We start from the raw sequence: 23236 nt of genomic DNA, 5'->3' as shown, positions 1-23236 counted from the left end.
ATTTAGTCAAGATGACACTAAGGTCATGCACTGTCTTCATGATTCTGTAATGACCATTCAGACCTGATGGCTTTTCAGAAAGGGAGGGGCTTTTATGCCACGGCGAATTCTGTTCTGGTGGACGTTTCTGTTCCGCGGACGTGCCCTGGTGTCCCAGGCTGCCGGCCAGGAAGGGGCGCGGAGCAGGGTTTGGAAAGCGTCGGGGATGGAGCGAAGGGGGTACGGACGGAGGACGAGCAGCTTCACTGCGAGGGCCGAACGACGCTGCTTGCAGCTTTAATTAGGCCCGAGCAGCGAAAGCGCTGCGAAGGCCTCTTGTTTTTGCTCTGATTATTATTAGGCCCGAGCAGCGAAAGCGCTGCGAAGGCCTCTTGTTTTTGCTCTGATTATTATTATTTTTTGTTATTCCGTGCCCCCTTTGAACAGCTTTTTGGGGACCTTAACATACCCCAAAACTCACAATATTTTGCACACTTGTCAGGCCTGGTGAAAAATTTGATATTTTAAAGGTCCCAAAAAAATCGCAAAGAAAATGGCTGAACAGCGCCCCCTACAAAGTGAAAAAAACCCCTCTCCATAAAGCTTAGTTTATCGTACAGTTATGAAATTTGGTACACTTGTAGTACTCAACAGTCCGCACAGAAAAGTCTCTTGCAACCATGGTCAATATCAAACAGGAAGTCGGCCATTTTGGGTTGAAATGGCGATTTTTTGCCGTTTTTGCCGTTTTTAGGGTCCGTTTCTGATTGGATTGCTCGATCATTTTTCGCACGATCGTCTCAAAAATTGTGTAAAATTGCTCAGAAGGGATGGGCGAACAAAATGAGATAAGGATTCTGAGTTTTCGTATATGTTGAAGGGGCGGAGCCAGGCCTCGAAGTTTGACTACTCGCCAAAAATATTTAAATTGCTATAACTTCATAACTGAATGGAATAGAGTTACCAAACTTTCTGTGGTCATTCGTCATCCACCCACAAAGTAAATTGAAAGGTCGGATGATGACATCACACAAGCCCCGCCCCCTCAGGACCAAAAAGATCAAGTTTTACTGTGAAAGGTCCCAAATTGCCCCATTTCACTTAATCACCACAAATTTGTAGCTGGTAACTCAAGACAAGTGGGGGTTGCTTGGCGTCACTTTATGGGAGTTTTCGGCAGAGGGCGGGGCTGTGGTGGCGCGGCGAATTCAGGCGTACCGCCTTGGCCTTACGTTTGCCTCCCATTTCGTCATTTCCAAAGATATCGTCACGAAACTTCTTGTGAGTGATCCTAGTCCGGCCCCCCAAAAGATCTGATGTGAACATCTGGTGGGCGTGGCCTATTTTCTGAAATAGCGCCCCCTAGGACCATTAAAACTATTAGCCCCAAGCCATGCTTTGACTGAGGATTACGAAATTTGGTACACTAATGTGGTGTCTCAGGACCTACAAAAAAGTCTCTTGGAGTCAAGTTCAAAGTCGCACAGGAAGTCGGCCATTTTGGATCAAGTACGCGATTTAGTGGTTTTCGCACACGTTGTTTGGAGAGTGATGCTCCGTCGCCCTTTTCACCAATCTCCTTCAAACTTCTGCTATATACCCTTAAGACATAGGGGAAAAAATTCAACCGTCGGATTTTTCAAAAGTTGAAAGGTGTGGGCGTGGCTAAGCCTCAAACTTTGACCTGTCGCCACGCTACTCTTTTTTTCACAGCTCCCTACTGGACTCCTTTTACCCAATCACCAGGATTCTGTGGCAAACAGCAGTAGACAAGTTGAGGTTACTTGGTCTCCAGTACTGGCAGGTTTTGAAAAAAGGCGGGGCTTTGGGACCATGGCGAAAATCGCCATCACGCCATGGAAATACGTTTGTCTCTCATTTCTTCAGTTATCGTGATATTGCTACGAAACTTCTGGTGAGTGATCCTAGTCTGAGCTCCAAGAGAAATAGACAGCTGAATTTTGTGGGCGTGGCCTATGTTTTGAAATAGCGCCCCCTAGGACCATTTAAACTATTAGCCCCAAGCCATGCTTTGACTGAGGATTACGAAATTTGGTACACTAATGTGGTGTCTCAGGACCTACAAAAAAGTCTCTTGGAGTCAAGTTCAAAGTCGCACAGGAAGTCGGCCATTTTGGATCAAGTACGCGATTTAGTGGTTTTCGCACACGTTGTTTGGAGAGTGATGCTCCGTCGCCCTTTTCACCAATCTCCTTCAAACTTCTGCTATATACCCTTAAGACATAGGGGAAAAAATTTAACCGTCGGATTTTTCAAAAGTTGAAAGGTGTGGGCGTGGCTAAGCCTCAAACTTTGACCTGTCGCCACGCTACTCTTTTTTTCACAGCTCCCTACTGGACTCCTTTTACCCAATCACCAGGATTCTGTGGCAAACAGCAGTAGACAAGTTGAGGTTACTTGGTCTCCAGTACTGGCAGGTTTTGAAAAAAGGCGGGGCTTTGGGACCATGGCGAAAATCGCCATCACGCCATGGAAATACGTTTGTCTCATTTCTTCAGTTATCGTGATATTGCTACGAAACTTCTGGTGAGTGATCCTAGTCTGAGCTCCAAGAGAAATAGACAGCTGAAGTTTGTGGGCGTGGCCTATATTCTTAAATAGCGCCCCCTAGAGCCATTAAAACTTTCAGCCCCAAGCCATGCTTTGACTGAGGATTACGAAATTTGGTACACTAATGTGGGGTCTCAGGACCTACAAAAAAGTCTCTTGGAGCCAAGCGTAAAGTCGCACAGGAAGTCGGCCATTTTGGTGCAAGTACGTGATTTAGTGGTTTTCGCACACATTGTTTGGAGAGTGATGCTCCGTCGCCCTTTTCACCAATCACCTTCAAACTTCTGCAATACACTCTTAAGACATAGGGGAAAAAATTCAACCGTCGGATTTTTCAAAAGTTGAAAGGTGTGGGCGTGGCTAAGCCTCAAACGTTGACCTTTCGCCATTACTTTACTTGACTTAATAACTCCCATGTGCATGATCAGATCTTTTTCGAACTTTGTCTGTGTGATCATTGACCATATCTGTAAACAATGACAATGTGGACAGCTGACATCACCTAAGCCCCGCCCCCTGACTACAGGAATTTATTTTTTATGCTGAAATGCCCATATTTGTCCCCTCTAATTTAGTCAACATGACCCTAAGGTCATGCACTGTCTTCATGATGCTGTAATGACCATTCAGATCTGATAGCTTTCCAGAAAGGGAGGGGCTTTGATGCCATGGCGAATTCTGGCGTAACGCCGTAATCTTAATATTCAATTTAATGGTGAGCTCAGAGGGGATGCTGAGTCAGGGTGAGGTGCAGACTAGGAGGCCATTCGCGGTTTCTGGTGTCGGGGTGGTTGACGTTTCTGTTCTGTCAGACGTGCACTGGTGCGACGGCAGACCGGAGCGGCGCGGAGCTGCGAGGGCCGAACGACGCTGCTTGCAGCTTTAATTAGGCCCGAGCAGTGAAGCTGCGAAGGCCTATTGTATCTGCTCCGTTTATTATTTTTTTTTTTCTTTCTTTCTTTCTTTCTTTTTTTTTCTTCCGCGTCTTTGGATGGCCTTTAGGGGGTCTTAGCATATCCAAAAAGTCACCAAATTCTGGCCCAATATAGAAAGTGCGTGAAATTTACGTATTTCACTGGCAACGTGAAAGTTGGTAAAAAAATGTTTCAACAGCGCCCCCTGGAAAATTAAAAATACCCCTCCGCTTTGACCTTTTTTCATAGTAGAGTGATGAAATTTGGTACACTTGTAGAACTCAACAATACGCACAGAAAAGCCTCTTGCACCCATGGTCAATATCAAACAGGAAGTCGGCCATTTTGGACTAAAGTGGCCATTTTGACCCCGTTTTGGCCATTTCTAGGGTCTATATTTGGTTTAACAGTTTGGTCATTTTTCGCACGATCGTCTCAAAAATAGTGTGCGATCGAACAGAAGCGATGGACGATTAAAATGAGACAATAAAATTGACTTTTCGTAAATACTGAAGGGGCGGGACCAGGCCTCAAAGTTAGAGCACTCGCCAAAAAAATTCAAATTGCTATAGATTCATAAATGAAAGAATTACAGTTAAAGAAATGTTCTAAGGACAATCGTCGTCGCCCTCCGAAGACAAATGAATGGTCGATTGATGATGTCACATAAGCCCCGCCCCCTCAGGACTTAAAAGGTCAAGATTTACTGGGAAATTTTCCAAAATTCGCCCTTTCCAATAATCACCCCAAATTTGTAGCGGGTAACTGAAGACAAGTTGGGGTTGCTTGGCGTCACTTTATGGGAGTTTTCTCCAGAAGGCGGGGCTGTGGCGGCGCGGCGAAGTCAGGCGTACCGCTTAGGCCTTACGTTTGCCTCCCATTTCGTCATTTCTAGAGATATCACCACAAAACCTCTTGGGAGTGATCCTAGTTCAGCCCCCCACAAAATGTGATGTGAACATCCGGTGGGCGTGGCCTATTTTCTGAAATAGCGCCCCCTAGGACCATTAAAACTGTCAGCCCCAAGTCATGCTTTGACTGAGGATTATGAAATTTGGCACACTAATGTGGTGTCTCAGGACCTACAAAAAAGTCTCTTGGAGCCAAGTGCAAAGTCGCACAGGAAGTCGGCCATTTTGGTCCAAGTACTCGATTTAGTGGTTTTCGCACACGTTGTTTGGAGAGTGATGCTCCATCGCCCTTTTCACCAATCGCCTTCAAACTTCTGCTATAGACTCTTAAGACATAAAGGAAAAAATTCAACCGTCAGATTTTAAATAAGTATAAAGGTGTGGGCGTGGCTAAGCCTCAAACTTTGACCTGTCACCACGCCACTCTTTTTTTCACAGCTACCTATTGGACTCCTTTTACCCAATCGCCAGCAATCTCTGGCGAATAGCAGCTGACAAGTTGAGGTCACTTAGTCTCCAGTACTGGCAGGTTTTGAAAAAAGGCGGGGCTTTGGGAGCATGGCAAAATTCACCATCACGCCATGGCAATACGTTTGCCTCTCATTTCTTCAATTATCGTGCCATCACCACAAAATGTCTGGTGAGTGATCCTAGTCTGACCCCCAATAGATTTGGACAGCTGTAGTTTGTGGGCGTGGCCTATTTTCTGAAATGGCGCCCTCTAGGACCATTAAAACTGTCAGCCCCTAGCCATGCTTTGACTGAGGAGTACGAAATCTGGTACACTAATGTGGTGTCTCCGGTCCTACAAAAAAGTCTCTTGGAGCCAAGTGCAAAGTCGCACAGGAAGTCGGCCATTTTGGTCCAAGTAGTCGATTTAGTGGTTTTCGCACACGTTGTTTGGAGAGTGTTACACCATTGCCCTTTTCACCAATCACCTTCAAACTTCTGCTATAGACTCTTAAGACAAAGGGGAAAAAATTCAACCTACGGATTTTAAATAAGTATAAAGGTGTGGGCGTGGCTAAGCCTCAAACTTTGACCTGTCGCAACGCCACTCTTTTTTTCACAGCTCCCTATTGGACACCTTTTAACCAATCACCAGCAATCACTGGCAAATAGCAGCAGACAAGTTGAGGTCACTTGGTCTATAGTACTGGCAGGTTTCGAATAAAGGCGGGGCTTTGGGAGCATGGCGAAATTCGCCATCACGCCATGGAAATACGTTTGTCTCTCATTTCTTCAATCATTGTGACATCGCCACACAATTTCTGATGAGTGATCCTACTCTGACCCCTAATAGAATTGGACAGCTGAAGTTTGTGGGCGTGGCCTATTTTCTGAAATAGCGCCCCCTAGGACCATTAAAACTGTCAGCCCCAAGCCGTGCTTTGACTGAGGATCACGAACTTTGGCACACTAATGTAGTGTCTCAGGACCTACAAAAAAGTCTCTTGGAGCCAAGCGCAATGTCGCACAGGAGGTCGGCCATTTTGGTCCAAGTACTCGATTTAGTGGTTTTCGCACACGTTATTAGGAGAATGATGTCTCGTCGCCCTTTCCACCGATCACCTTCAAACTCTTGCTATATACTCTTAAGACATAGAGGAAAAGATTCAACTGTCGGATTTTAAATAAGTATAAAGGTGTGGGCGTGGCTAAGCCTCAAACTTTGACCAGTCGCCATTACGTTACTTGACTCAATAACTCCCTTGTGCATGATCAGATCAATTTCAAACTTTGTCCGTGTGATCACTGACCACATCTGAAGACAGTGACAATGTGGACAGCTGGCATCACCTAAGCCCCGCCCCCTGACTACAGGAAGTCTTCTGTTTTATGGTGAAATGCCCATATTTGTCCCCTCTAATTTAGTCAACATGACACTAAGGTCATGCACTGTCTTCATGATGTTGTAATGACTATTCAGATCTGATAGCTTTTCAGAAAGGGAGGAGCTTTGATGCCATGGCGATTTCTGGCGTGACGCTGTGACCTTACGTTTGACTGTAACTTCCACAAACAGCCTCCGATTTGCCAGAGACTGAACATCACATCACCAGTGTGGTAAAGATAGAGTATCTCCTAGTGGTGAGACGTGTAATGCTGGGCTCAGAGGGGATGCTGAATCAGGGTGAGGTGTGGACGAGGAGGCCGTTCACGGTTTCTGGTGTTGGGGTGGTTGACTTTCTGTTCTGCCAGACGTGCCCTGGTGCCCCCGGCTGCCGGCCAGGACGGACAAGCGCGGAGCTGGGTTTGGAGAGCGTCGGGGATGGAGCGGAGGGGGTGCGGAAGGAGGGCGAGCAGCTTCGCTGCGAGGGCCGAACGACGCTGCTTGCAGCTTTAATTAGGCCCGAGCAGCGAAAGCGCTGCGAAGGCCTCTTGTTTTTGCTCTGATTATTATTAGGCCCGAGCAGCGAAAGCGCTGCGAAGGCCTCTTGTTTTTGCTCTGATTATTATTAGGCCCGAGCAGCGAAAGCGCTGCGAAGGCCTCTTGTTTTTGCTCTGATTATTATTATTTTTTGTTATTCCGTGCCCCCTTTGAACAGCTTTTTGGGGACCTTAACATACCCCAAAACTCACAATATTTTGCACACTTGTCAGGCCTGGTGAAAAATTTGATATTTTAAAGGTCCCAAAAAAATCGCAAAGAAAATGGCTGAACAGCGCCCCCTACAAAGTGAAAAAAACCCCTCTCCATAAAGCTTAGTTTATCGTACAGTTATGAAATTTGGTATACTTGTAGTACTCAACAGTCCGCACAGAAAAGTCTCTTGCAACCATGGTCAATATCAAACAGGAAGTCGGCCATTTTGGGTTGAAATGGCGATTTTTTGCCTTTTTTGCCGTTTTTAGGGTCCGTCTCTGATTGGATTGCTCGATCATTTTTCGCACGATCGTCTCAAAAATTGTGTAAAATTGCTCAGAAGGGATGGGCGAACAAAATGAGATAAGGATTCTGAGTTTTCGTATATGTTGAAGGGGCGGAGCCAGGCCTCAAAGTTTGACTACTCGCCAAAAAAATTTAAATTGCTATAACTTCATAATTGAACGGAATAGAGTTACCAAACTTTCTGTGGTAATTTGTCATTGACCCACAAAGTAAATTGAATGGTCGGTTGATGACATCACACAAGCCCCGCCCCCTCAGGACCAAAAAGGTCAAGTTTTACTGTGAAAGGTCCCAAATTGCCCCATTTCACTTAATCACCACAAATTTGGAGCTGGTAACTCAAGGCAAGTGGGGGTTGCTTGGCGTCACTTTATGGGAGTTTTCGGCAGAGGGCGGGGCTGTGGCGGCGCGGCGAAGTAAGGCGTACTGCCGTGGCCTTACGTTTGCCTCCCATTTCTTTATTTCTAAAGATGTCGTCACGAAACTTCTTGTGAGTGATCCTAGTCTGGCCCCCCAAAAAATCTGACGTGAACATCCGGTGGGCGTGGCCAATTTTCTGAAATAGCGCCCCCTAGGACCATTAAAACTGTCAGCCCCAAGCCATGCTTTGACTGAGGATTACGAAATTTGGTACACTAATGTGGTGTCTCAGGACCTACAAAAAAGTCTCTTGGAGCCAAGTGCAAAGTCGCACAGGAAGTCGGCCATTTTGGTCCAAGTACGCGATTTAGTGGTTTTCGCACACGTTGTTTGGAGAGTGATGCTCCGTCGCCCTTTTCACCGATCTCCTTCAAACTTCTGCTTTATACTGTTAAGACATAGGGGAAAAAATTCAACCGTCGGATTTTTCAAAAGTTGAAAGGTGTGGGCGTGGCTAAGCCTCAAACTTTGACCTGTCGCCACGCCACTCTTTTTTTCACAGCTCCCTATTGGACTCCTTTTACCCAATTACCAGGAATCTCTGGCAAATACGAGTAGACAACTTGAGGTCACTTGGTATCCAGTCCTGTTAGGTTTTGAAAAAAGGTGGGGCTTTGAGAGCATGGCGAAATTCGCCATCACGCCATGGAAATACGTTTGCCTCTCATTTCTTCAGTTATCGTGACATCGCTACGAAACTTCTGGTGAGTGATCCTAGTCTGACCCCCAATAGAAATTGAGAGATGCAGTTTGTGGGCGGGGCCTATTTTCTGAAATAGCGCCCCCTAGGACTATTAAAACTAACAGCCCCAAGCCATGCTTTGACTGAGGATTACGAAATTTGGTAACCTAATGTGTTGTCTCAGGACCTACAAAAAAGTCTCTTGGAGCCAAGCGCAAAGTCGCACAGGAAGTCGGCCATTTTGGTCCAAGTACGCAATTTAGTGGTTTTCGCACACGTTGTTTGGAGAGTGATGCTCCGTCGTCCTTTTCACCAATCTCCTTCAAACTTCTGCCATATGCTCTTAAGTCATCGGGGAAAAAATTCAACCGTCGGATTTTTCAAAAGTTGAAAGGTGTGGGCGTGGCTAAGCCTCAAACTTTGACCTTTCGCCACGCCACTCTTTTTTTCACAGCTTCCTATTGGACTCCTTTTACCCAATCACCAATAATCTCTGGCAAATAGCAGTAGACAACTTGAGGTCACTTGGTATCCAGTACTGGCAGGTTTCGAGTAAAGGCGGGGCTTTGGCAGCATGGCGAAAATCACCATCACGCCATGGAAATACGTTTGCCTCTCATTTCTTCAGTTATTGTGATAGCGCTACGAAACTTCTTGTAAGTGATCCTTGTTTGACCCCCAAGAGACAAACATAGCTGAAATTTGTGGGCGTGGCCTATTTTCTTAAATAGCGCCCCCTAGGACCATTTAAACTAATAGCCCCAAGCCATGCTTTGACTGAAGATTACGAAATTTGGTACACTAATGTGGGGTCTCAGGACCTACAAAAAAGTCTCTTGGAGCCAAGCGTAAAGTCGCACAGGAAGTCAGCCATTTTGGTCCAAGTACGCGATTTAGTGGTTTTCGCACACGTTGTTTGGAGAGTGATGCTCCGTCGCCCTTTTCACCAATCACTTTCAAACTTCTACTATATACTCTTAAGACGTAGGGGAAAAAATTCAACCGTCGCATTTTTCAAAAGTTGAAAGGTGTGGGCGTGGCTAAGTCTCAAACTTTGACCTTTCGCCATTACTTTACTTGACTTAATAACTCCCATGTGCAAGATCAGATCTTTTTCAAACTTTGTCTGTGTGATCATTGACCATATCTGTAAAAAATGACAATGTGGACAGCTGACATCACCTAAGCCCCGCCCCCTGACCACAGGAAGTCTATTTTTTTATGCTGAAATGCCCATATTTGTCCCCTCTAATTTAGTCAACAAGACACCAAGGTCATGCACTGTCTTCATGATGCTGTATTGACCATTCAGATCTGATAGCTTTCCAGAAAGGGAAGGGCTTTGATGCCATGGCGAATTCTGGCGTAACGCCGCACCCTTACAATTCAATTTAATGGTGAGCTCAGAGGGGATGCTGAGTAAGGGTGAGGTGCGGACTAGGAGGCCATTTGCGGTTTCTAGTGTCGGGGCGGTTGACGTTTCTGTTCTGCCAGACGTGCCCTGGTGCCCCGGGCTGTCGGCCAGGCCGGAGCGGCGCGGAGCTGCGAGGGCCGAACGACGCTGCTTGCAGCTTTAATTATTTTTTGTTATTCCGTGCCCCCTTTGAACAGCTTTTTGGGGACCTTAACATACCCCAAAACTCACAATATTTTGCACACTTGTCAGGCCTGGTGAAAAATTTGATATTTTAAAGGTCCCAAAAAAATCGCAAAGAAAATGGCTGAACAGCGCCCCCTACAAAGTGAAAAAAACCCCTCTCCATAAAGCTTAGTTTATCGTACAGTTATGAAATTTGGTACACTTGTAGTACTCAACAGTCCGCACAGAAAAGTCTCTTGCAACCATGGTCAATATCAAACAGGAAGTCGGCCATTTTGGGTTGAAATGGCGATTTTTTGCCGTTTTTGCCGTTTTTAGGGTCCGTTTCTGATTGGATTGCTCGATCATTTTTCGCACGATCGTCTCAAAAATTGTGTAAAATTGCTCAGAAGGGATGGGCGAACAAAATGAGATAAGGATTCTGAGTTTTCGTATATGTTGAAGGGGCGGAGCCAGGCCTCGAAGTTTGACTACTCGCCAAAAATATTTAAATTGCTATAACTTCATAACTGAATGGAATAGTGTTACCAAACTTTCTGTGGTCATTCGTCATCCACCCACAAAGTAAATTGAAAGGTCGGATGATGACATCACACAAGCCCCGCCCCCTCAGGACCAAAAAGATCAAGTTTTACTGTGAAAGGTCCCAAATTGCCCCATTTCACTTAATCACCACAAATTTGTAGCTGGTAACTCAAGACAAGTGGGGGTTGCTTGGCGTCACTTTATGGGAGTTTTCGGCAGAGGGCGGGGCTGTGGTGGCGCGGCGAATTCAGGCGTACCGCCTTGGCCTTACGTTTGCCTCCCATTTCGTCATTTCCAAAGATATCGTCACGAAACTTCTTGTGAGTGATCCTAGTCCGGCCCCCCAAAAGATCTGATGTGAACATCTGGTGGGCGTGGCCTATTTTCTGAAATAGCGCCCCCTAGGACCATTAAAACTATTAGCCCCAAGCCATGCTTTGACTGAGGATTACGAAATTTGGTACACTAATGTGGTGTCTCAGGACCTACAAAAAAGTCTCTTGGAGTCAAGTTCAAAGTCGCACAGGAAGTCGGCCATTTTGGATCAAGTACGCGATTTAGTGGTTTTCGCACACGTTGTTTGGAGAGTGATGCTCCGTCGCCCTTTTCACCAATCTCCTTCAAACTTCTGCTATATACCCTTAAGACATAGGGGAAAAAATTCAACCGTCGGATTTTTCAAAAGTTGAAAGGTGTGGGCGTGGCTAAGCCTCAAACTTTGACCTGTCGCCACGCTACTCTTTTTTTCACAGCTCCCTACTGGACTCCTTTTACCCAATCACCAGGATTCTGTGGCAAACAGCAGTAGACAAGTTGAGGTTACTTGGTCTCCAGTACTGGCAGGTTTTGAAAAAAGGCGGGGCTTTGGGACCATGGCGAAAATCGCCATCACGCCATGGAAATACGTTTGTCTCTCATTTCTTCAGTTATCGTGATATTGCTACGAAACTTCTGGTGAGTGATCCTAGTCTGAGCTCCAAGAGAAATAGACAGCTGAATTTTGTGGGCGTGGCCTATGTTTTGAAATAGCGCCCCCTAGGACCATTTAAACTATTAGCCCCAAGCCATGCTTTGACTGAGGATTACGAAATTTGGTACACTAATGTGGTGTCTCAGGACCTACAAAAAAGTCTCTTGGAGTCAAGTTCAAAGTCGCACAGGAAGTCGGCCATTTTGGATCAAGTACGCGATTTAGTGGTTTTCGCACACGTTGTTTGGAGAGTGATGCTCCGTCGCCCTTTTCACCAATCTCCTTCAAACTTCTGCTATATACCCTTAAGACATAGGGGAAAAAATTTAACCGTCGGATTTTTCAAAAGTTGAAAGGTGTGGGCGTGGCTAAGCCTCAAACTTTGACCTGTCGCCACGCTACTCTTTTTTTCACAGCTCCCTACTGGACTCCTTTTACCCAATCACCAGGATTCTGTGGCAAACAGCAGTAGACAAGTTGAGGTTACTTGGTCTCCAGTACTGGCAGGTTTTGAAAAAAGGCGGGGCTTTGGGACCATGGCGAAAATCGCCATCACGCCATGGAAATACGTTTGTCTCATTTCTTCAGTTATCGTGATATTGCTACGAAACTTCTGGTGAGTGATCCTAGTCTGAGCTCCAAGAGAAATAGACAGCTGAAGTTTGTGGGCGTGGCCTATATTCTTAAATAGCGCCCCCTAGAGCCATTAAAACTTTCAGCCCCAAGCCATGCTTTGACTGAGGATTACGAAATTTGGTACACTAATGTGGGGTCTCAGGACCTACAAAAAAGTCTCTTGGAGCCAAGCGTAAAGTCGCACAGGAAGTCGGCCATTTTGGTGCAAGTACGTGATTTAGTGGTTTTCGCACACATTGTTTGGAGAGTGATGCTCCGTCGCCCTTTTCACCAATCACCTTCAAACTTCTGCAATACACTCTTAAGACATAGGGGAAAAAATTCAACCGTCGGATTTTTCAAAAGTTGAAAGGTGTGGGCGTGGCTAAGCCTCAAACGTTGACCTTTCGCCATTACTTTACTTGACTTAATAACTCCCATGTGCATGATCAGATCTTTTTCGAACTTTGTCTGTGTGATCATTGACCATATCTGTAAACAATGACAATGTGGACAGCTGACATCACCTAAGCCCCGCCCCCTGACTACAGGAATTTATTTTTTATGCTGAAATGCCCATATTTGTCCCCTCTAATTTAGTCAACATGACCCTAAGGTCATGCACTGTCTTCATGATGCTGTAATGACCATTCAGATCTGATAGCTTTCCAGAAAGGGAGGGGCTTTGATGCCATGGCGAATTCTGGCGTAACGCCGTAATCTTAATATTCAATTTAATGGTGAGCTCAGAGGGGATGCTGAGTCAGGGTGAGGTGCAGACTAGGAGGCCATTCGCGGTTTCTGGTGTCGGGGTGGTTGACGTTTCTGTTCTGTCAGACGTGCACTGGTGCGACGGCAGACCGGAGCGGCGCGGAGCTGCGAGGGCCGAACGACGCTGCTTGCAGCTTTAATTATTTTTTGTTATTCCGTGCCCCCTTTGAACAGCTTTTTGGGGACCTTAACATACCCCAAAACTCACAATATTTTGCACACTTGTCAGGCCTGGTGAAAATTTTGATATTTTAAAGGTCCCAAAAAAATCGCAAAGAAAATGGCTGAACAGCGCCCCCTACAAAGTGAAAAAAACCCCTCTCCATAAAGCTTAGTTTATCGTACAGTTATGAAATTTGGTACACTTGTAGTACTCAACAGTCCGCACAGAAAAGTCTCTTGCAACCATGGTCAATATCAAACAGGAAGTCGGCCATTTTGGGTTGAAATGGCGATTTTTTGCCGTTTTTGCCGTTTTTAGGGTCCGTTTCTGATTGGATTGCTCGATCATTTTTCGCACGATCGTCTCAAAAATTGTGTAAAATTGCTCAGAAGGGATGGGCGAACAAAATGAGATAAGGATTCTGAGTTTTCGTATATGTTGAAGGGGCGGAGCCAGGCCTCGAAGTTTGACTACTCGCCAAAAATATTTAAATTGCTATAACTTCATAACTGAATGGAATAGAGTTACCAAACTTTCTGTGGTCATTCGTCATCCACCCACAAAGTAAATTGAAAGGTCGGATGATGACATCACACAAGCCCCGCCCCCTCAGGACCAAAAAGATCAAGTTTTACTGTGAAAGGTCCCAAATTGCCCCATTTCACTTAATCACCACAAATTTGTAGCTGGTAACTCAAGACAAGTGGGGGTTGCTTGGCGTCACTTTATGGGAGTTTTCGGCAGAGGGCGGGGCTGTGGTGGCGCGGCGAATTCAGGCGTACCGCCTTGGCCTTACGTTTGCCTCCCATTTCGTCATTTCCAAAGATATCGTCACGAAACTTCTTGTGAGTGATCCTAGTCCGGCCCCCCAAAAGATCTGATGTGAACATCTGGTGGGCGTGGCCTATTTTCTGAAATAGCGCCCCCTAGGACCATTAAAACTATTAGCCCCAAGCCATGCTTTGACTGAGGATTACGAAATTTGGTACACTAATGTGGTGTCTCAGGACCTACAAAAAAGTCTCTTGGAGTCAAGTTCAAAGTCGCACAGGAAGTCGGCCATTTTGGATCAAGTACGCGATTTAGTGGTTTTCGCACACGTTGTTTGGAGAGTGATGCTCCGTCGCCCTTTTCACCAATCTCCTTCAAACTTCTGCTATATACCCTTAAGACATAGGGGAAAAAATTCAACCGTCGGATTTTTCAAAAGTTGAAAGGTGTGGGCGTGGCTAAGCCTCAAACTTTGACCTGTCGCCACGCTACTCTTTTTTTCACAGCTCCCTACTGGACTCCTTTTACCCAATCACCAGGATTCTGTGGCAAACAGCAGTAGACAAGTTGAGGTTACTTGGTCTCCAGTACTGGCAGGTTTTGAAAAAAGGCGGGGCTTTGGGACCATGGCGAAAATCGCCATCACGCCATGGAAATACGTTTGTCTCTCATTTCTTCAGTTATCGTGATATTGCTACGAAACTTCTGGTGAGTGATCCTAGTCTGAGCTCCAAGAGAAATAGACAGCTGAATTTTGTGGGCGTGGCCTATGTTTTGAAATAGCGCCCCCTAGGACCATTTAAACTATTAGCCCCAAGCCATGCTTTGACTGAGGATTACGAAATTTGGTACACTAATGTGGTGTCTCAGGACCTACAAAAAAGTCTCTTGGAGTCAAGTTCAAAGTCGCACAGGAAGTCGGCCATTTTGGATCAAGTACGCGATTTAGTGGTTTTCGCACACGTTGTTTGGAGAGTGATGCTCCGTCGCCCTTTTCACCAATCTCCTTCAAACTTCTGCTATATACCCTTAAGACATAGGGGAAAAATTTAACCGTCGGATTTTTCAAAAGTTGAAAGGTGTGGGCGTGGCTAAGCCTCAAACTTTGACCTGTCGCCACGCTACTCTTTTTTTCACAGCTCCCTACTGGACTCCTTTTACCCAATCACCAGGATTCTGTGGCAAACAGCAGTAGACAAGTTGAGGTTACTTGGTCTCCAGTACTGGCAGGTTTTGAAAAAAGGCGGGGCTTTGGGACCATGGCGAAAATCGCCATCACGCCATGGAAATACGTTTGTCTCATTTCTTCAGTTATCGTGATATTGCTACGAAACTTCTGGTGAGTGATCCTAGTCTGAGCTCCAAGAGAAATAGACAGCTGAAGTTTGTGGGCGTGGCCTATATTCTTAAATAGCGCCCCCTAGAGCCATTAAAACTTTCAGCCCCAAGCCATGCTTTGACTGAGGATTACGAAATTTGGTACACTAATGTGGGGTCTCAGGACCTACAAAAAAGTCTCTTGGAGCCAAGCGTAAAGTCGCACAGGAAGTCGGCCATTTTGGTGCAAGTACGTGATTTAGTGGTTTTCGCACACATTGTTTGGAGAGTGATGCTCCGTCGCCCTTTTCACCAATCACCTTCAAACTTCTGCAATACACTCTTAAGACATAGGGGAAAAAATTCAACCGTCGGATTTTTCAAAAGTTGAAAGGTGTGGGCGTGGCTAAGCCTCAAACGTTGACCTTTCGCCATTACTTTACTTGACTTAATAACTCCCATGTGCATGATCAGATCTTTTTCGAACTTTGTCTGTGTGATCATTGACCATATCTGTAAACAATGACAATGTGGACAGCTGACATCACCTAAGCCCCGCCCCCTGACTACAGGAATTTATTTTTTATGCTGAAATGCCCATATTTGTCCCCTCTAATTTAGTCAACATGACCCTAAGGTCATGCACTGTCTTCATGATGCTGTAATGACCATTCAGATCTGATAGCTTTCCAGAAAGGGAGGGGCTTTGATGCCATGGCGAATTCTGGCGTAACGCCGTAATCTTAATATTCAATTTAATGGTGAGCTCAGAGGGGATGCTGAGTCAGGGTGAGGTGCAGACTAGGAGGCCATTCGCGGTTTCTGGTGTCGGGGTGGTTGACGTTTCTGTTCTGTCAGACGTGCACTGGTGCGACGGCAGACCGGAGCGGCGCGGAGCTGCGAGGGCCGAACGACGCTGCTTGCAGCTTTAATTATTTTTTGTTATTCCGTGCCCCCTTTGAACAGCTTTTTGGGGACCTTAACATACCCCAAAACTCACAATATTTTGCACACTTGTCAGGCCTGGTGAAAAATTTGATATTTTAAAGGTCCCAAAAAAATCGCAAAGAAAATGGCTGAACAGCGCCCCCTACAAAGTGAAAAAAAACCCTCTCCATAAAGCTTAGTTTATCGTACAGTTATGAAATTTGGTACACTTGTAGTACTCAACCGTCCGCACAGAAAAGTCTCTTGCAACCATGGTCAATATCAAACAGGAAGTCGGCCATTTTGGGTTGAAATGGCGATTTTTTGCCGTTTTTGCCGTTTTTAGGGTCCGTTTCTGATTGGATTGCTCGATCATTTTTCGCACGATCGTCTCAAAAATTGTGTAAAATTGCTCAGAAGGGATGGGCGAACAAAATGAGACAAAGATTCTGACTTTTCGTACATGTTGAAGGGGCGGGGCCAGGCCTCGAAGTTTGACTACTCGCCAAAAAATTTTAAATTGCTATAACTTCATAACTGAAAGGAATAGAATTACCAAACTTTCTGTGGTCATTCGTCATCCAGCCACAAAGTAAATTGAATGGTCGGATGATGACATCACACAAGCCCCGCCCCCTCAGGACCAAAAAGGTCAAGTTTTACTGTGAAAGGTCCCAAATTGCCCCATTTCACTTAATCACCACAAACTTGTAGCTGTTAACTCAAGACAAGTGGAGGTTGCTTGGCGTCACTTTATGGGAGTTTTCGGCAGAAGGTGGGGCTGTGGCGGCGCGGCGAAGTGAGGCGTACCGCCATGGCCTTACGTTTGCCTTCCATTTCGTCATTTCTAAAGATATCGTCACGAAACTTGTTGTGAGTGATCCTAGTCCGGCCCCTCAAAAGATCTGATGTGAACATCCGGTGGGCGTGGCCTATTTTCTGAAATAGCGCCCCCTAGGACCATTAAAACTGTCAGCCCCAAGCCATGCTTTGACTGAGGAGTACGAAATTTGGTACACTAATGTGGAGTCTCAGGACCTACAAAAAAGTCTCTTGGAGCCAAGTGCAAAGTTGCACAGGAAGTCGGCCATTTTGGTCCAAGTACGCAATTTAGTGGTTTTCGCACACGTTGTTTGGAGAGTGATGCTCCGTCGCCATTTTCACCAATCTCCTTCAAACTTCTGCCATCTGCTCTTAAGACATAGAGGAAAAAATTCAACCGTCGCATTTTTCAAAAGTTGAAAGGTGTGGGCGTGGCTAAGCCTCAAACTTTGACCTGTCGCCGCGCCACTCTTTTTTTCACAGCTCCCTACTGGACTCCTTTTACCCAATCAGCAGGAGTCTCTGGCAAATAGCAGTAGACAACTTGAGGTCACTTGGTCTCCAGTACTGGAAGGTTTCAAAAAAAGGCAGGGCTTTGGGAGCATGGCGAAAATCGCCATCACGCCATGGAAATACGTTTGCCTCTCATTTCTTCATTTATCGTGATATCATTACGAAACTTCTGGTGAGTGATCCTAGTCTGACCCCAAAGAGACATAGACAGCTGAAATATGTGGGCGTGGCCTAATTTCTGAAATAGCGCCCCCTAGGACCATTTAAACTAATAGCCCCAAGCCATGCTTTGACTGAGGATTACGAAATTTGGTACACTAATGTGGTGTCCCAGGGCCTACAAAAAAGTCTCTTGGAGCCAAGCACAAAATTCCACAGGAAGTCGGCCATTTTGGTCCAAGTACGCGATTTAGTGGTTTTCGCACACGTTGTTTGGAGAGTGATGCTCCGTCGCCCTTTTCACCAATCGCCTTCAAACTTCTGCTATATACTCTTAAGGCATAGGGGAAAAAATTCAACCGTCGGATTTTTCAAAAGTTGAAAGGTGTGGGCGTGGCTAAGCCTCAAACTTTGACCTGTCGCCGCGCCACTCTTTTTTTCACAGCTCCCTACTGGACTCCTTTTACCCAATCAGCAGGAGTCTCTGGCAAATAGCAGTAGACAACTTGAGGTCACTTGGTATCCAGTACTGGAAGGTTTCAAAAAAAGGCGGGGCTTTGGGAGCATGGCGAAAATCGCCATCACGCCATGGAAATACGTTTGCCTCTCATTTCTTCATTTATCGTGATATCGTTACGAAACTTCTGGTGAGTGATCCTAGTCTGACCCCAAAGAGACATAGACAGCTGAAATATGTGGGCGTGGCCTAATTTCTGAAATAGCGCCCCCTAGGACCATTTAAACTAATAGCCCCAAGCCATGCTTTCACTGAGGATTACGAAATTTGGTACACTAATGTGGTGTCCCAGGACCTACAAAAAAGTCTCTTGGAGCCAAGCACAAAATTGCACAGGAAGTCGGCCATTTTGGTCCAAGTACGCGATTTAGTGGTTTTCGCACACGTTGTTTGGAGAGTGATGCTCCGTCGCCCTTTTCACCAATCGCCTTCAAACTTCTGCTATATACTCTTAAGGCATAGGGGAAAAAATTCAACCGTCGGATTTTTCAAAAGTTGAAAGGTGTGGGCGTGGCTAAGCCTCAAACTTTGACCTTTCGCCATTACTTGACTTAATAACTCCCATGTGCATGATCAGATCTTTTTCGAACTTTGTCTGTGTGATCATTGACCATATCTGTAAACAATGACAATGTGGACAGCTGACATCATCTAAGCCCCGCCCCCTGACTAAAGGAAGTTATTATTTTATGCTGAAATGCCCATATTTGTCCCCTCTAATTTAGTCAACATGACACCTAGGTCATGCACTGTCTTCATGATGCTGTAATGGCCATTCAAATCTGATAGCTTTCCAGAAAGGGAGGGGCTTTGATGCCATGGCGAATTCTTGCGTATGCCGTAACCTTACAATTCAATTTAATGGTGAGCTCAGAGGGGATGCTTAGTCAGGGTGAGGTGCGGACTAGGAGGCCATTTGCTGTTTCCGGTGACGGGATGATTGACGTTTCTGTTCTGCCAGACATGCCCTGGTGCCCCGGGCTGCCGGCCAGGCCGGAGCGGCGCGGAGCTGCGAGGGCCGAACGACGCTGCTTGCAGCTTTAATTAGGCCCGAGCAGCGAAAGCGCTGCGAAGGCCTCTTGTTTTTGCTCTGATTATTATTATTTTTTGTTATTCCGTGCCCCCTTTGAACAGCTTTTTGGGGACCTTAACATACCCCAAAACTCACAATATTTTGCACACTTGTCAGGCCTGGTGAAAAATTTGATATTTTAAAGGTCCCAAAAAAATCGCAAAGAAAATGGCTGAACAGCGCCCCCTACAAAGTGAAAAAAACCCCTCTCCATAAAGCTTAGTTTATCGTACAGTTATGAAATTTGGTACACTTGTAGTACTCAACAGTCCGCACAGAAAAGTCTCTTGCAACCATGGTCAATATCAAACAGGAAGTCGGCCATTTTGGGTTGAAATGGCGATTTTTTGCCGTTTTTGCCGTTTTTAGGGTCCGTTTCTGATTGGATTGCTCGATCATTTTTCGCACGATCGTCTCAAAAATTGTGTAAAATTGCTCAGAAGGGATGGGCGAACAAAATGAGATAAGGATTCTGAGTTTTCGTATATGTTGAAGGGGCGGAGCCAGGCCTCGAAGTTTGACTACTCGCCAAAAATATTTAAATTGCTATAACTTCATAACTGAATGGAATAGAGTTACCAAACTTTCTGTGGTCATTCGTCATCCACCCACAAAGTAAATTGAAAGGTCGGATGATGACATCACACAAGCCCCGCCCCCTCAGGACCAAAAAGATCAAGTTTTACTGTGAAAGGTCCCAAATTGCCCCATTTCACTTAATCACCACAAATTTGTAGCTGGTAACTCAAGACAAGTGGGGGTTGCTTGGCGTCACTTTATGGGAGTTTTCGGCAGAGGGCGGGGCTGTGGTGGCGCGGCGAATTCAGGCGTACCGCCTTGGCCTTACGTTTGCCTCCCATTTCGTCATTTCCAAAGATATCGTCACGAAACTTCTTGTGAGTGATCCTAGTCCGGCCCCCCAAAAGATCTGATGTGAACATCTGGTGGGCGTGGCCTATTTTCTGAAATAGCGCCCCCTAGGACCATTAAAACTATTAGCCCCAAGCCATGCTTTGACTGAGGATTACGAAATTTGGTACACTAATGTGGTGTCTCAGGACCTACAAAAAAGTCTCTTGGAGTCAAGTTCAAAGTCGCACAGGAAGTCGGCCATTTTGGATCAAGTACGCGATTTAGTGGTTTTCGCACACGTTGTTTGGAGAGTGATGCTCCGTCGCCCTTTTCACCAATCTCCTTCAAACTTCTGCTATATACCCTTAAGACATAGGGGAAAAAATTCAACCGTCGGATTTTTCAAAAGTTGAAAGGTGTGGGCGTGGCTAAGCCTCAAACTTTGACCTGTCGCCACGCTACTCTTTTTTTCACAGCTCCCTACTGGACTCCTTTTACCCAATCACCAGGATTCTGTGGCAAACAGCAGTAGACAAGTTGAGGTTACTTGGTCTCCAGTACTGGCAGGTTTTGAAAAAAGGCGGGGCTTTGGGACCATGGCGAAAATCGCCATCACGCCATGGAAATACGTTTGTCTCTCATTTCTTCAGTTATCGTGATATTGCTACGAAACTTCTGGTGAGTGATCCTAGTCTGAGCTCCAAGAGAAATAGACAGCTGAATTTTGTGGGCGTGGCCTATGTTTTGAAATAGCGCCCCCTAGGACCATTTAAACTATTAGCCCCAAGCCATGCTTTGACTGAGGATTACGAAATTTGGTACACTAATGTGGTGTCTCAGGACCTACAAAAAAGTCTCTTGGAGTCAAGTTCAAAGTCGCACAGGAAGTCGGCCATTTTGGATCAAGTACGCGATTTAGTGGTTTTCGCACACGTTGTTTGGAGAGTGATGCTCCGTCGCCCTTTTCACCAATCTCCTTCAAACTTCTGCTATATACCCTTAAGACATAGGGGAAAAAATTTAACCGTCGGATTTTTCAAAAGTTGAAAGGTGTGGGCGTGGCTAAGCCTCAAACTTTGACCTGTCGCCACGCTACTCTTTTTTTCACAGCTCCCTACTGGACTCCTTTTACCCAATCACCAGGATTCTGTGGCAAACAGCAGTAGACAAGTTGAGGTTACTTGGTCTCCAGTACTGGCAGGTTTTGAAAAAAGGCGGGGCTTTGGGACCATGGCGAAAATCGCCATCACGCCATGGAAATACGTTTGTCTCATTTCTTCAGTTATCGTGATATTGCTACGAAACTTCTGGTGAGTGATCCTAGTCTGAGCTCCAAGAGAAATAGACAGCTGAAGTTTGTGGGCGTGGCCTATATTCTTAAATAGCGCCCCCTAGAGCCATTAAAACTTTCAGCCCCAAGCCATGCTTTGACTGAGGATTACGAAATTTGGTACACTAATGTGGGGTCTCAGGACCTACAAAAAAGTCTCTTGGAGCCAAGCGTAAAGTCGCACAGGAAGTCGGCCATTTTGGTGCAAGTACGTGATTTAGTGGTTTTCGCACACATTGTTTGGAGAGTGATGCTCCGTCGCCCTTTTCACCAATCACCTTCAAACTTCTGCAATACACTCTTAAGACATAGGGGAAAAAATTCAACCGTCGGATTTTTCAAAAGTTGAAAGGTGTGGGCGTGGCTAAGCCTCAAACGTTGACCTTTCGCCATTACTTTACTTGACTTAATAACTCCCATGTGCATGATCAGATCTTTTTCGAACTTTGTCTGTGTGATCATTGACCATATCTGTAAACAATGACAATGTGGACAGCTGACATCACCTAAGCCCCGCCCCCTGACTACAGGAATTTATTTTTTATGCTGAAATGCCCATATTTGTCCCCTCTAATTTAGTCAACATGACCCTAAGGTCATGCACTGTCTTCATGATGCTGTAATGACCATTCAGATCTGATAGCTTTCCAGAAAGGGAGGGGCTTTGATGCCATGGCGAATTCTGGCGTAACGCCGTAATCTTAATATTCAATTTAATGGTGAGCTCAGAGGGGATGCTGAGTCAGGGTGAGGTGCAGACTAGGAGGCCATTCGCGGTTTCTGGTGTCGGGGTGGTTGACGTTTCTGTTCTGTCAGACGTGCACTGGTGCGACGGCAGACCGGAGCGGCGCGGAGCTGCGAGGGCCGAACGACGCTGCTTGCAGCTTTAATTAGGCCCGAGCAGCGAAAGCGCTGCGAAGGCCTCTTGTTTTTGCTCTGATTATTATTATTTTTTGTTATTCCGTGCCCCCTTTGAACAGCTTTTTGGGGACCTTAACATACCCCAAAACTCACAATATTTTGCACACTTGTCAGGCCTGGTGAAAAATTTGATATTTTAAAGGTCCCAAAAAAATCGCAAAGAAAATGGCTGAACAGCGCCCCCTACAAAGTGAAAAAAACCCCTCTCCATAAAGCTTAGTTTATCGTACAGTTATGAAATTTGGTACACTTGTAGTACTCAACAGTCCGCACAGAAAAGTCTCTTGCAACCATGGTCAATATCAAACAGGAAGTCGGCCATTTTGGGTTGAAATGGCGATTTTTTGCCGTTTTTGCCGTTTTTAGGGTCCGTTTCTGATTGGATTGCTCGATCATTTTTCGCACGATCGTCTCAAAAATTGTGTAAAATTGCTCAGAAGGGATGGGCGAACAAAATGAGATAAGGATTCTGAGTTTTCGTATATGTTGAAGGGGCGGAGCCAGGCCTCGAAGTTTGACTACTCGCCAAAAATATTTAAATTGCTATAACTTCATAACTGAATGGAATAGTGTTACCAAACTTTCTGTGGTCATTCGTCATCCACCCACAAAGTAAATTGAAAGGTCGGATGATGACATCACACAAGCCCCGCCCCCTCAGGACCAAAAAGATCAAGTTTTACTGTGAAAGGTCCCAAATTGCCCCATTTCACTTAATCACCACAAATTTGTAGCTGGTAACTCAAGACAAGTGGGGGTTGCTTGGCGTCACTTTATGGGAGTTTTCGGCAGAGGGCGGGGCTGTGGTGGCGCGGCGAATTCAGGCGTACCGCCTTGGCCTTACGTTTGCCTCCCATTTCGTCATTTCCAAAGATATCGTCACGAAACTTCTTGTGAGTGATCCTAGTCCGGCCCCCCAAAAGATCTGATGTGAACATCTGGTGGGCGTGGCCTATTTTCTGAAATAGCGCCCCCTAGGACCATTAAAACTATTAGCCCCAAGCCATGCTTTGACTGAGGA

General features: G+C 45.7%; 1 protein-coding gene across 3 annotated transcripts in view; it reads right to left on the bottom strand.

The window, feature by feature from the left end:
* The window catches only part of LOC107384019 (ephrin type-B receptor 1-B), a 331212-nt gene that overhangs the window by 84039 nt on the left and 223937 nt on the right, over positions 1–23236 (bottom strand). The gene's annotated exons all lie outside the window — the stretch shown is intronic.

The sequence above is a fragment of the Nothobranchius furzeri genome, chromosome 11 (genome assembly GCF_043380555.1).
Source record: "Nothobranchius furzeri strain GRZ-AD chromosome 11, NfurGRZ-RIMD1, whole genome shotgun sequence".
Taxonomy (NCBI): domain Eukaryota; kingdom Metazoa; phylum Chordata; class Actinopteri; order Cyprinodontiformes; family Nothobranchiidae; genus Nothobranchius; species Nothobranchius furzeri.
The sequence above is the reverse complement of the archived record's forward strand: the minus strand, read 5'-3'. Positions and strand labels throughout refer to the sequence as shown.